Genomic DNA, 13,545 nt, shown 5'->3' on the forward strand with positions numbered 1-13,545 from the left:
CAGGTTGTCCTAAAAGTTCCCTAAAAAAGCCTTCAGTTGGTTCAGAATGCTGCAGCTAGAGTACTGACGGGGACTAGCAGGAGAGAGCATATCTCACCCGTGTTGGCCTCTCTTCATTGGCTTCCTGTTAATTCTAGAATAGAATTTAAAATTCTTCTTCTTACTTATAAGGTTTTGAATAATCAGGTCCCATCTTATCTTAGGGACCTCGTAGTACCATATTACCCCATTAGAGCGCTTCGCTCTCAGACTGCGGGCTTACTTGTGGTTCCTAGGGTTTGTAAGAGTAGAATGGGAGGCAGAGCCTTCAGCTTTCAGGCTCCTCTCCTGTGGAACCAGCTCCCAATTCAGATCAGGGAGACAGATACCCTCTCTACTTTTAAGATTAGGCTTAAAACTTTCCTTTTCGCTAAGGCTTATAGTTAGGGCTGGATCGGGTGACCCTGGACCATCCCTTGGTTATGTTGCTTTAGACGTAGACTGTGGGGGGTTCCCATGATGCACTGTTTCTTTCTCTTTTTGCTCCGTATGCATCACTCTGCATTTAATCATTAGTGATCGATCTCTGCCCCCCTTCTCGGCATGTCTTTTTCCTGGTTCTTTCCCTCAGCCCCAACCAGTCTCAGCAGAAGACTGCCCCTCCCTGAGCCTGGTTCTGCTGGAGGTTTCTTCCTGTTAAAAGGGAGTTTTTCCTTCCCACTGTGGCCAAGTGCTTGCTCATAGGGGGTCGTTTTGACCGTTGGGGTTTTTCATAATTATTGTATGGCCTTGCCTTACAATGTGGAGCGCCTTGGGGCAACTGTTTGTTGTGATTTGGCGCTATATAAGAAAAAAGTTGATTGATTGATTGATTGATTAATACAGAAAAACTGCCCAAAGTGCTGCACACCCCAAAAAAATAATAATAGTAATAATGAAAACCACAACAGGAACAAAATGGCTAAATAATACATTAAAATGACTACCACAGTAAAGGGTTGCAGTTTTTATTTCTTATCATTTTAAAGACTTTCCTGTGAATTCTGGCATTCCTCAGGGATGCGTTGTGGCTCCCACTTTGTTTGATGCTTGCATGGACTGGTCATTGGATACGGTCCTGGAGTCCAGCAGCTTGGTCAGTGAGGAATGATCTTTCCAGAATCAGGGGATATCCTGAGTGCAGCACTTGAGAAGTTAAGTGAAGAACCAGACTGTCTGGGTTAGTGATCGTCTTTGATTAAGCGTCATGAGGTCTCTGGACAGAGGTGTTTGGAGATGCCAATGTCTTTGAAGGAGAATGAAGGCTTAAATCTTTAGGGTCCTGGGGCCTCATGTACAAAGTGTGCTTATGCACATAAACATGGCGTACGTTTGTCTCCACACCAACGTTCAGATGTATGAAAAGTTAAATGACCATGGAAATGTGCAGTGCGTCACGCAAAACGCACGTTTCTACAGCTATTGTTCCACTGCCGACACGTAGAGGTGATGCTGGGAACCGTTAATAGTGTTAAAACAAGAAGTCATCAGAGTGATGTGCACATCAGAGACACACTGATGAACAATTAACACACCCACGTGTTTGTAATTATATGGGTGGATATAAAAGCACACACAAAGTAATGCATAAAATGGCATTAACAGTGGTTGTGTTCGCATTGTTAGAGGACCTTAAAAATGGTGCAATCCGATGTGAGCGTGTATTCAGGGAAAGCGAGAATTTACTAGCAAGTGACGATAATTGGCTCATAAAAACGATTCCGATTACCAAGGCCACTGTTACTGGAGTTGCCCACAGAACTGTGGCCAGTCCAGAGTGCAGTACGGTGAGGAGCCAGTGGTTGTCTGTGCCCACACAGGTGCTGACCACACTGGGCTTGGCAACAGGGGCATTCCAGCGGGAGTGTGCCAGTCAACCTTAAGCTGAGCCATGCCAGCTATGTGGGACAGAATCATCCAAATGTTATCCAGGTACATCACTTTCCAACATTAAAGCACATTGTGCAGCAAGAGCCGGTTTCCCTAATGTAATCGCAGCTATTGACTGTACACATATTGCTATAAAGGCACCATCACATGATGAATTTGTTTTTGTTAATAGGAAACATTTTCATTCCATCAATGTTCAAATCATATGTGGTGTGCAAATGCACTGGGTTGGATTGGGAACAGGCTAGAGGCTGGCACGGTGCACAATGGGTGGCTGCTTGGTGAGTAAATAGTTTATTTGCTCTGAAAGAAAACCAGCGCGGACACATTTGGACGTGCGCATTCAAATATGTATTCTGTTATTATTGTGTTTTCTTTATCTTGATGGTGAGACTGGAGCAGCAGCGCTTCTTAATCGATTGTCACCATGTATTTGTCAATAAACGTATGTGTAATGTTGTGAATGTCACACACTGTCAGCCGTGGAGCACCACATTTCTTTCAACCTCTATGTGTGTGCACTGTGGCTACAGCCACACACACAGCTCCCACTAACATTTTTCTGTTTCACGTTTATTTCGTTTGACAGGGTAGCAAATAAACTATCCCTGCGTGTCTCCACGTCATCTGTAGCTCGCACTCGGGATAATTTCCTTTTTTGTTCATGTTGACTGATCTGACGGAAGAGAAATCCCAGCTCCCAGGGCCTAGTTACATGGATTTACATATTTAAATAGGGGCATGGAAAGGGAGGAGCTTGGTGTGTGTGCATGTGTGCTCAATTCCATGTTGATTGGGATAGGCAGCTGACAAGGGTGGCTACCTATCCCAAGCTCTGGTAGTGTGGCTGTTTTCTGATGGGTTTTTATTGTGTTTTTTGTCCAAAGTCTGTTCAAATTGAGTGTTTAATTTTTCTGAGTGTGGATATTTACTGAGGTCCTCGGATCGGCCCCACCGGGGTCGGAACCCGGCCCTGGCGGAGCACCGAGAAGACGATCAAACTTGACTATCTAGAGGAAGTAAAAGTCGTAACAAGGTTTCCGTAGGTGAACCTGCGGAAGGATCATTGGGGGAGGTGATGGTCTAGTGGTTAAGGTGTTGGGCTTGAGTCCAGAAGATCATGGGTTCAAATCCCCGCCTGACTGGAAAATCACTAAGGGCCCTTGGGCAAGGCCTTTAATCCCCTATTGCTCCCGGTGTGTAGTGAGCGCCTTGTATGGCAGCACCCTGACATCGGGGTGAATGTGAGGCATAATTGTAAAGCGCTTTGAGCGTCTGATTCAGATGGAAAAGCGCTATATAAATGCAGTCCATTTTACGCTGCTCGTAAGAGCTGTAACAAACTGGTTTACACACGGGCGCGGTTGCTGTCATTACGGACTAGTGGATTTAACATTACAGACATTAACATCATACCCAGGGAGTTGAGGAAAACTTACCGCGGCTGCAAAGCAGGCCAGAAGCTAAAAGTCAGATGACTGGAGAAGCGATGGCGGTATAAACCCTCTGTTCCTTCGGTTGTGATGGGGAATGTTAACTCGCTTGCCAACAAAACGGACAAACTAGCAGCCTTGGTGAGGAATGTCAGGACATATCGAGAGTGCAGCGTTCTGTGTTTCACAGAGATGTGGCTAAACAGCAACATCCCTGATGCTAACGTTGAGCTACCCGGCTTTTCCACAGTGAGATCGGATAGAAGTCCGGAGCTGAGCGGAAAACATAAAGGCTTGTACTTTTCATCAACATTAAGTGGTGTCACCCAGGTCACGTCACTGTGAAAGAAACAGTCTGCTGTCCAGATATAGAACTTTTAGCTGTCAGCCCCAGACCATACTACGTGCCTCGAGAGCACAGTCACCTGATCGCTGTATGTGTTTACATTCCACCACGTGCACTTCCAGAGAAGGCATGTGACGTCATTCACTCCACTGTTGCTAAGCTCCAGACTCAACATCCTAATGCCTTCATTTTTATCTCTGGGGACTTCAATCATGTTACACTGGAGTCAACTCTGTCTGCATTCTATCAGTTTGTGAATTGCCCCACAAGGAAAAACCGGACAACTGACCTCATGTATGCCAATGTGAGGGAAGCTTACAAGGCCATTCCTCTGCCTCCACTGGGTAAATCAGATCACAACTTGGTTTTAATGCAGCCACAATACATCCCGTGTGTGTGCCGACAGCTAACCAGGCAGAGGATGCTCTGAGGGACTGTTTTAAGTGCACAGATTGGAGGGTGCTGTATGAATCATATGGGGAGGATACTGAAGGGGTTACTCACTGCATAACTGACTATTTGAACTTCTGTATGGACACCAGAACTGTACGCTGCTTTCCCATCAATAAACCCTGGATAACCAGTGACGTCAAGGACCTCCTGAACAAGAAGAAGAGGGTGTTCAAGGATGGTGACCGGACAAAGCTGAGGCACGTACAGAGAGAGCTCAAGGTCAAGCTGAGAGAGGCAAAGGAGAAGTATAGCAGGAAGGTGGAGGAAAAGTTACAGAATAATAACATGAGGGAGGTCTGGAATGGGATGAGAACCATAACAGACTGTAAAAAGACCAGCAGTGTAGTGGAGGGGAATGTGGAGAGGGCAAATCAGCTGAATCATTTTTATAATCGTTTTGATGCAGCTGCCTGCTCTAGTACCGCCCCCCCCCCCCCCAATCCCCTCTACTCGCTGGGGTTACTCATACACCACACCATGTACACCCCTCATCACCTACCTCCACTATCGATGCTCCTCCCTCTCGGGCAGCTACCTCAATTAGTACCTCAATTAGTCTGCCACTCAAACTAGCCAATAACCTCCATTCTGGTCACTGTGAGCCTCCTCCCTCTGTCTCTATAACATCAGACATGGTGACGTGTGAGCTCAGGAGACTCCAGCCCAGGAAGGCTGCTGGACCGGACAGAGTGTGTCCTAGACTCCTGAAACTCTTTGCGGCTGAACTAGGTGAGCCTCTGCAGCGTGTCTTCAACCTCAGCTTACATCTTGAGAGACTACCAACATTGTGGAAGACATCATGCCTCATCCCAGTTCCAAAGAAGTTACATCCCAGTGAACTGAATGATTTTAGGGCTGTTGCTTTAACTTCTCACATCATGAAGACATTGGAGCGGCTACTACTGCACCTCCTCAGACCTCAAGTCAGCCATGCACTCGATCCGCTACAGTTCGCATACCGGGGGAAAGTAGGAGTGGAAGACGCCATCACTCCCAGTCTCCATTGAGGGGGTCAATGTACAAGTTGTTCAGACCTATAAGTACCTGGGGCTGTACTTGGACAATAAACTGGACTGGACAGCTAACACAGATGCACTCTACAAAAAGGGCAGAGTGGTCTTTATTTTCTGAGAAGGCTGGGGTCCTTTAACATCTGCAGTAAACTCCTACTGATGTTTTATCAGTCTGTTATCGCCAGCGTTCTCTTCTATGCTGTGGTATGCCGGGCGACAGTGTCAGGAGGAGGGACACTGGACGTATTAACAGACTGGTGAGAAAAGCTGGCTCTGTGGTTGGCACTGAGTTGGAGTCCTTAGCATTGGTAGCTGAGAAAAGGACCCACAGCAAACTCCTGTTAATCATGGATAATAAGCGCCACCCTTTACACAGCACACTAAACAGGTAGAAAAGCCTGTTCAGTGGTAGACTGCGCTCTCTGTCTTGTTCAACAGACAGGATGAGGAAATCCTTTGTTCCCCGGGCCATTCAGCTTTTTAACTTTTCCCTGAAGCGCCAGGGAAATATGGATTAATATGGATTATTGGGTTTGAGTTCCTGACTTTTAAATATATACTTGTATTTATTTATTTATTAGAATTTTTAATACATTGGATAGTGTTTTTAAGATTCGTAGGACATAAGATTCATAGTATGGTCACATTGACCCACTCTTTGCACTGCTCCCCTATTGATGCACTTGCACTTACAGTGACTGAACGTGGAATGTACCCTCACATGAATGTCCACTCTGGTTGTTTTTTTTTTTTTTTCTTTGTCCTTGTGTGTGCTGAATGTACTGTATAAGTATAAGGAGGTGTTTTAAGCCACGGGGTGTTTAAATTTCCTTTTGGATCATTAAAGTATCTATCTATCTATGTATGTATGTATACTCAACAAAAATATAAACGCAACACTTTTGGTTTTGCTCCCATTTTGTATGAGATGAACTCAAAGATCTAAAACTTTTTCCACATACACAATATCACCATTTCCCTCAAATATTGTTCACAAACCAGTCTAAATCTGTGATAGTGAGCACTTCTCCTTTGCTGAGATAATCCATCCCACCTCACAGGTGTGCCATATCAAGATGCTGATTAGACACCATGATTAGTGCACAGGTGTGCCTTAGACTGCCCACAATAAAAGGCCACTCTGAAAGGTGCAGTTTTGTTTTATTGGGGGGGATACCAGTCAGTATCTGGTGTGACCACCATTTGCCTCATGCAGTGCAACACATCTCCTTCACATAGAGTTGATCAGGTTGTCAATTGTGGCCTGTGGAATGTTGGTCCACTCCTCTTCCATGCCTATGTACACCAGTTTCTGGATTTTGGCGTACACCACGTTTCAGTAGGAAATCCATGAAAGTTTTCGTACATGAGGGCCCAGGTGCTTGAATTAAAGAATTTTCTTTAATGGTGGAGCTCTGACAGAGTGACCATCAGGTTCTTGGTGACCTCCCTGATTAAGGCCCTTCTCCCCTGATTGCTCTGTTTAGACATCATTCTCACAGCAAACATGGCATCTGTAGTGCTCTTTCTTAGATAAAATCACATCACTGTTCAGAGATGGTTTTATTAAACAATCTAGTTAGAAACACCACTGCTATCTCTCTTAAACATGTCCGTGCCTCTACTGGAATGTCATATGTAGCAATTGCTTTTCCATCCTTCATCCTTTTCATAGCTGCCCTCATTTCATCCTTACTAATACGTTGCACTTTCTGACTTACTTCCCACATCATCCAGCCTTCTCTTTCTCTCATTTTCTTCATTCACCAGCTCCTCAAAATACACCCTCCACCTTCTTAGCTCACTCTCTTCACTTCTCAGCACATTGCCTTCTGCATTCTTTCTCACCCTAACCTGCACACTAACCTGTACATCCTTTCCAGCTCAGCCCCTTTGTCTGGCCAGTCAGTACGAACAAGTCCTTCCTTAGTGTTTAGCTTGATGTACAGCTCACTACATGCCCTTTCCTTAGTCTTTACTACTTCTCTTTTCACTTTACGCCACATCTCTTTCACCGTCCCCCTTCTTTTTCACCAACCACATTGTCCTTGTGCTGTCCTGAACATCTTCTCTCCAACACCAAATCTCTTTCCTCTATCCAGATGTCACACCCACTACCTTCTTGGCTGTCTCCCTCACCACATCTGCAGTAGTTGTCTAGTTGTCCAAAATCATTTCTCTTCCATCATTGCCTGTCTCACCTCCCCCCTCAATCTCACCCGATAGACTTCCTCCTTTGGATTCCAGTATCTGATCTTTGGTTCCATGTCAAACACAAAGACCTACAACTTTAAAACACCTGTTGCTAAAATAACTGCTAAAATAACGAGAGAACATTTAGTTACGATCTCAAACTTCGATCTCTGCTTAATCTCAAATCTTGAACTGCAGATTAACTATTTATTGAACTTCCTTTGAGGTCACTTTCAAAATGCTGCACTAAAACTGTCAGTGTGCAGAAACAATCTCGGCTGATCACGCCACAGGTATAAGGTTTGATTTGAACTAAAGATTCTTTCTTTTTGAGATTTCCCTGCCTGTTGATTGAAACTTCAGTGGAACACTTGGCAAGTCTGCGGCTCCAAGTGGCTGCAGGAGATAACTGAAAATCTGAACTTCAAAACCCTGAAATGCTTTAAAGTGACATGGGCAGGCTGCACAGCGATGTGGTCTGTGGAGTGCTGCAGCTTTTATAGTGAGATCAGTGTTTGAGTCTGTGCTCTGTCAGATTCCATGACCCACAGTCGACACAGTGAGTCTGCTGGAGATGTTGCAGCTTGTTTCAGCTGTTCTTTATCCATAAATTCAGAATCATTGTTGCTTCAAATTGTGTTTCATACAACTTCACATGATGCGTTTGGGTGGATGGGTGGTGCATTTAATCTGTGGCTGACTTTGAGGTCTTTCTGTGCCAAATACCATGAAGGGCTTCTCGCAGAACATGGAATAAAGCTCCAAGCTTTGCAAATGAAGCCCCCTCAGAGCAAGTGTCTGACAATAACGAGGCTAAAAACTCAAATGTTCTTCTTCTCGTGGCTTTCTGTAAGAGCAGACGGGTTTCTCTCTGGCTCTCTGCTTTTTCTTCTAACAATCTAAAGATATTGCACGCACACACACACACACACACACACACACACACACACACACACACACACACACACACACACACACACACACACACACACACACACACACACACACACACACACACACAAAATCCATTCCTATTTCAACATTGTTCCTTTGGGTTACGACTGCACAGTGGAAAATTATTTTGCACACTAGGTTCACATACAGCATCCAATGTTCGTGCAAAATGATTACAGGCAAAACTTTGTCCTCTACGAGTTCTAAAATATCTCAGATATGTTCAGAAAGAGATGTTGTCTTACTGATTTCTACTGAAAGTAGCGGAGTTCTACTCCATCAAAATGCTAGTGTCACCACAGGTTAATTACTTTAACACCTGAACTAGGTTAAACATGAAATTTTCATGATGTGCTGCAACAGAGCTAATTGCTTCATCACTGTGTTGCATAGTGTAGTATGTTTTAGTACAAGAACCAGGTGCTTCATTATCAACATTTATTCCATTTTTCCATGATGTGCAACCATGCTGCTCTGTGCACACCTGAGCCCATCAGATTGCAGCAGAGTCCTGGTTAGATCTCCCATAAAGAGGCCGAAAACAAGAAAAAGTTACATTTTAATCCATAGTGATATTGTACAGAATGTTAGAACACTCATTCCCAGTTACATCGGTGTAGGGGTATGTAGATCTCAAATCCTGCTGTTTGAAGAAGGTAGGGGGAGCTCACCTTAGGCATGAGACAAATAGCAATGGGTGGCAGGGTGGAAGAAGTAGCTTTCAGGTCAGCAACTGCACACAGCAGAGATGTAAGTTTGAGCTTTCATTTTAAAAAAATGGGCATGTTTCCAGTGAGTTAATGACTGAAAGGGGACCAGCAGCTTCTAATTAGAGGTTACAGCTGTAAATTATCCCAGCAGTCACACCCTGTGACTGCTGGGATAGACCCCAGCCCCCCCATGGCCATTAATTGGAGGAAGCAGGCATATAGAAAATGTATGTATGGATGATTCAGAGCTGCTTGGTCTACTGCCACCGTGACCCAGACCCGGATAAGTGATAGAAAATGAATGAACCAAGAAGGGATTCAGTATTTTTTGCAAATCTTTTTCTTTAACTGCATGTCGGCGAAGTGGAGATAGCAGAGAAATGATTTCACAAGCATGTGTCTGTGTGTCTGTGGACAAGGTAACTCCAAAACAACTTCAAACCTGGTGGGAATATGACTTGGACAGAGAAATCGAGGTGAGTCGATTTTGAAGTCACACAGAAGTCATGTGATGATGATGATGATGATGATGATGAATACTTTATTGAGCAAGTTAAAAACATTTATACATTGCGCACATTCATCTTTTAAAATCCGTACATTACTCAAAGGGAGTAGAATGAAGTACAACTTATATTTTCTACCCCTTTCACATGTTTTATTTTCGATTACGCAGACAAGAATAAATAAAAAAATTTTGAGATCATATATACCTAAATAAACACACACCTTGCATTATACATATCAACATGTATTTACATAAATACACTACCTCTATACACAAATACCCTTACATACACCAATACACACACTAAATTCAATGAGATTTGACAATATAACACTTTTAACCCACATACATGCACCCATGGGCATCCAAGCCCATGCATGCATGCACATTTACCTATATTCGATTAAACTTGATGATGTTATATATAGTCAAAAACACCACTGCAAACAGAGGTGCTTTTACTTGTACATTTATATTGTGGTGTGCAGAGTGTGATCAGCCCTCTGATGCCTTTTTATATTTTTTGTTTTGCATTTCCCCGTTTGATCAATATGCAGCTGAAGCTGAATTCCTCTTCACGCTGCCCGTGCTTACTAAACTGCGGCTTTGAAAATCTAAAAACAGTTATGTGGGGCTGGATTTTAGACTTTGTACATGTTGTGAAAGTATGTATTTTAAAGCATTTTAACATGACAGTGTGTGTGTGTGTGTGTGTGTGTGTGTGTGTGTGTGTGTGTGTGTGTGTGTGTGTGTGTGTGTGTGTGTGTGTGTGAGGGAATGGTGGAGTCTCAGGCGGAAGTCGTGGATGTTCTCCAGAAGTCGCTCACAGTTATGTGGATGGTTTCTGCAGATGAATATTTCATCCCTGCCGGATGCCTCAGTAAAGACAGGAGAAGCAGCAGTTTAAAGAGTGGAGATGAAGTCCCAGAGTTCCGAGGGTTTACACTGCAAGTGCATAAGCACGTGTAAACATCTGCTTAAACGGTTTGCGACGCTGACACATGGTGCAAAAACACAAACTCTGGAAGCACTCAAATCCGATGTGGCATTACAAGGCGGGTAAGGACTGCGTCTGTTTAAAAGGTCACAGAGAAATGTGTACTGCAGATAGTACTTCTGTATTTTGGAGCTTTGGTAGCCTCAATTATAGAAAAGTTGTTTATTTATTCATATTGACCTTGAGGAGTGAATGTTTGCAATGTGGTGCAGCCTCTCATACAGTGATTTAAAAGCATTGTGAAGTGCATTGTAATTAGCACACAATTAAATCCACCACTAAATGCAGTGCAACACACTCTATTATAATAACAATTCATTAAAGCTGATGAATGCAGGATTTGTCTCGTTAATAAAAGGGCTGTTTCTTTTTAAAATTATTTAGGTGTGCACTTTTATTTGAAAAGCTCCTCGAGATCAAACTGAAACAGCATTCTGGCTGTCAGGCGTTGATGGTTTGACAGGCGGGAGCCAGGGGGTGGCACAGTTGAGCATCTCTATGACACATGTTTCAATCAGACACCATGAAGCTTTGATCTGGTCCCTCCCTGTAGCATGCTCTAAAGCAGGGATTCCTAGACTTTTTCTGTAGCGCTCCCTTTTTGTAGATAAAGGCACATTGATACTTGCACGCATTTAACCCCTGACTCCTTTGCAATTCGTCGTGCCAACGCGACCCGCTGGATGCTGCGCGTTGTGCCACGTTATATGAAATAATTATTTTGTAGTGCATTAATCATTTCCTGTCAGAATTTGGCTGATGAAGCCACCTCTAATCACTCCGGAATCACATAGGAATTTTCTACAGCTGCAGCTGTTCACATCCTTTTTATGACGTGGAGAACGTATTTGGAATCATCTCAAAGGTAATTATTTGTAATATTTATATTGTAATAGCTTGGTAAAACAGTTGCATTTTCATTCCTTCTTATGAGTATTTGTAAAATTATGTTTGTTATAGACTTAACATCTCATCATAATTGTTCAGATGAGCTGCGCTGTGATGCACTGCGCTGACACGACTTGCAGTGACACACAGAGTTTTTGAATTGTTTGCACAATGTTCACATGTAGTTCACAAAATTAATGCTTGCCAGAGATTTTGAACATTTCAAAATTTTCTTTACGCACTTGGATGCAGCTGCGTACAGTTAACAAGTTTACTCTCTGACACACCATATTGCATAACAGTGTGGAGATCAAATTCGTGCAAGTGTCAAGACATATACGAGGTCTGTCAATAAAGTATAGGTCCTTTTTATTTTTTTCAAAAACTATATGGATTTCATTCATATGTTTTTACGTCAGACATGCTTGAACCCTCGTGCGCATGCGTGAGTTTTTCCACGCCTGTCGGTGACGTCATTCGCCTGTGAGCACTCCTTGTGGGAGGAGTCGTCCAGCCCCTCGTCGGAATTCCTTTGTCTGAGAAGTTGCTGAGAGACTGGCGCTTTGTTTGATCAAAATTTTTTCTAAACCTGTGAGACACATCGAAGTGGACATGGCTCGAAAAATTAAGCTGGTTTTCGGTAAAAATTTTAACGGCTGATGAGAGATTTTGAGGTGATACTGTTGCTTTAAGGACTTCCTGTTATGTTGGGACGCAGGTTAGAGGAGCGAACCAGCGTCTGACAAGGACCCAGCGCTAAAGAAACAGAGAGCAGTTCCAAAGAACATAACAGATTTATTGCAAGTGCAAATATAAACAAAAAGTGAATTAACAGCCTGGCGGGGTGGAGGACGACGCGCTCTTCCTAGCGCCCAAGGGATTGGAGCCCAACAGTTCTGGACCCAGAAATTCCTGCCGGCACCCCCCAGGTGGTTAATGAATCGGACAGCGCCTGTTAAGGATGAGAGGCGAGATAAGTCAACACTGTTCACACAAATACTGTTTAGGGTTCACACCATCAGCAAACACATTCAGGTTCTAATTCCGACTCAAATTACAGAAACAGCTCTCACAGCCCGTGGAGGACCATCAATCCGCACGCCACGGCTGTGAAGAGCGAATCTACACAATCATCAGAGCAGCTCAAATATAGCTGCGTACAAAACGCCAAATTACTATTGTTAATTACTCAAAGTCATTCACAGCTTTAGTTACCTCTGAAGTGTGCTGATGGAGCATGTCCCTCACCCATCTCCTTAACAGACACGGTGCGTCAAACCTGGAGCGATCCTCAGCGTCACAATGTTAGACAAACGATCGTCACACAGCAGCAACAAGGTTGAGTCCCCAGCACCTTACACAGAGCAGTCATGGCTTAAATGTAGTACATCATTAGGATATCTACTTCAGCTGGAATTCCTTTGGAACTGCACGTGAACTGCTGATCAGGATATCCACTTCAGCTGGTAGTCCTTTAACTCTGCACGTGAACTACTCATCAGGTGCATCCACTTCAGCTGGTAGTCCTTTAACTCTGCACGTGAACTACTCATCAGGTGCATCCACTTCAGCTGGTAGTCCTTTAACTCTGCACGTGAACTACTCATCAGGTGCATCCACTTCAGCTGGTAGTCCTTTAACTCTGCACGTGAACTACTCATCAGGTGCATCCACTTCAGCTGGTAGTCAGGTGCATGGGGTTGGCATGATGACAGTGGAGGGTGAGAGATACTTCATCCATCATGACAGCCTCAGACACGCCCCCCACAAACCACCCGAAGTACACACAAAACACACAAACAGCATCTTGGCCAGCCAAACCCCCCCCCCCCCAATACACAACACTTCCCACAGTGCGAGACGTCGCGCAGCGCTCTCAGGCGCCGTCGTCAGCCTGTTTCAAGCTGAAAACCTCCACATTTCAGGCTCTATTGACCCAGGACGTCGTGAGAGAACAGAGAAGTTTCAGAAGAAGTCGGTTTCAGCATTTTATCCGGATATTCCACTGTTAAAGGAGATTTTTTTAATGAAAGACGTGCGGGCGGATTGCAGCGTCGGCTCGCAGCCGCCGCGAAGCCGCCGCGAAGCTCTGCCACAGGAAAAACACCTCTGTTGGAAGCCTTAAGGACAAGTTGGAACATG

Source organism: Thalassophryne amazonica, chromosome 8, assembly GCF_902500255.1.
Source record: "Thalassophryne amazonica chromosome 8, fThaAma1.1, whole genome shotgun sequence".
Classification (NCBI taxonomy): Eukaryota; Metazoa; Chordata; class Actinopteri; order Batrachoidiformes; family Batrachoididae; genus Thalassophryne; species Thalassophryne amazonica.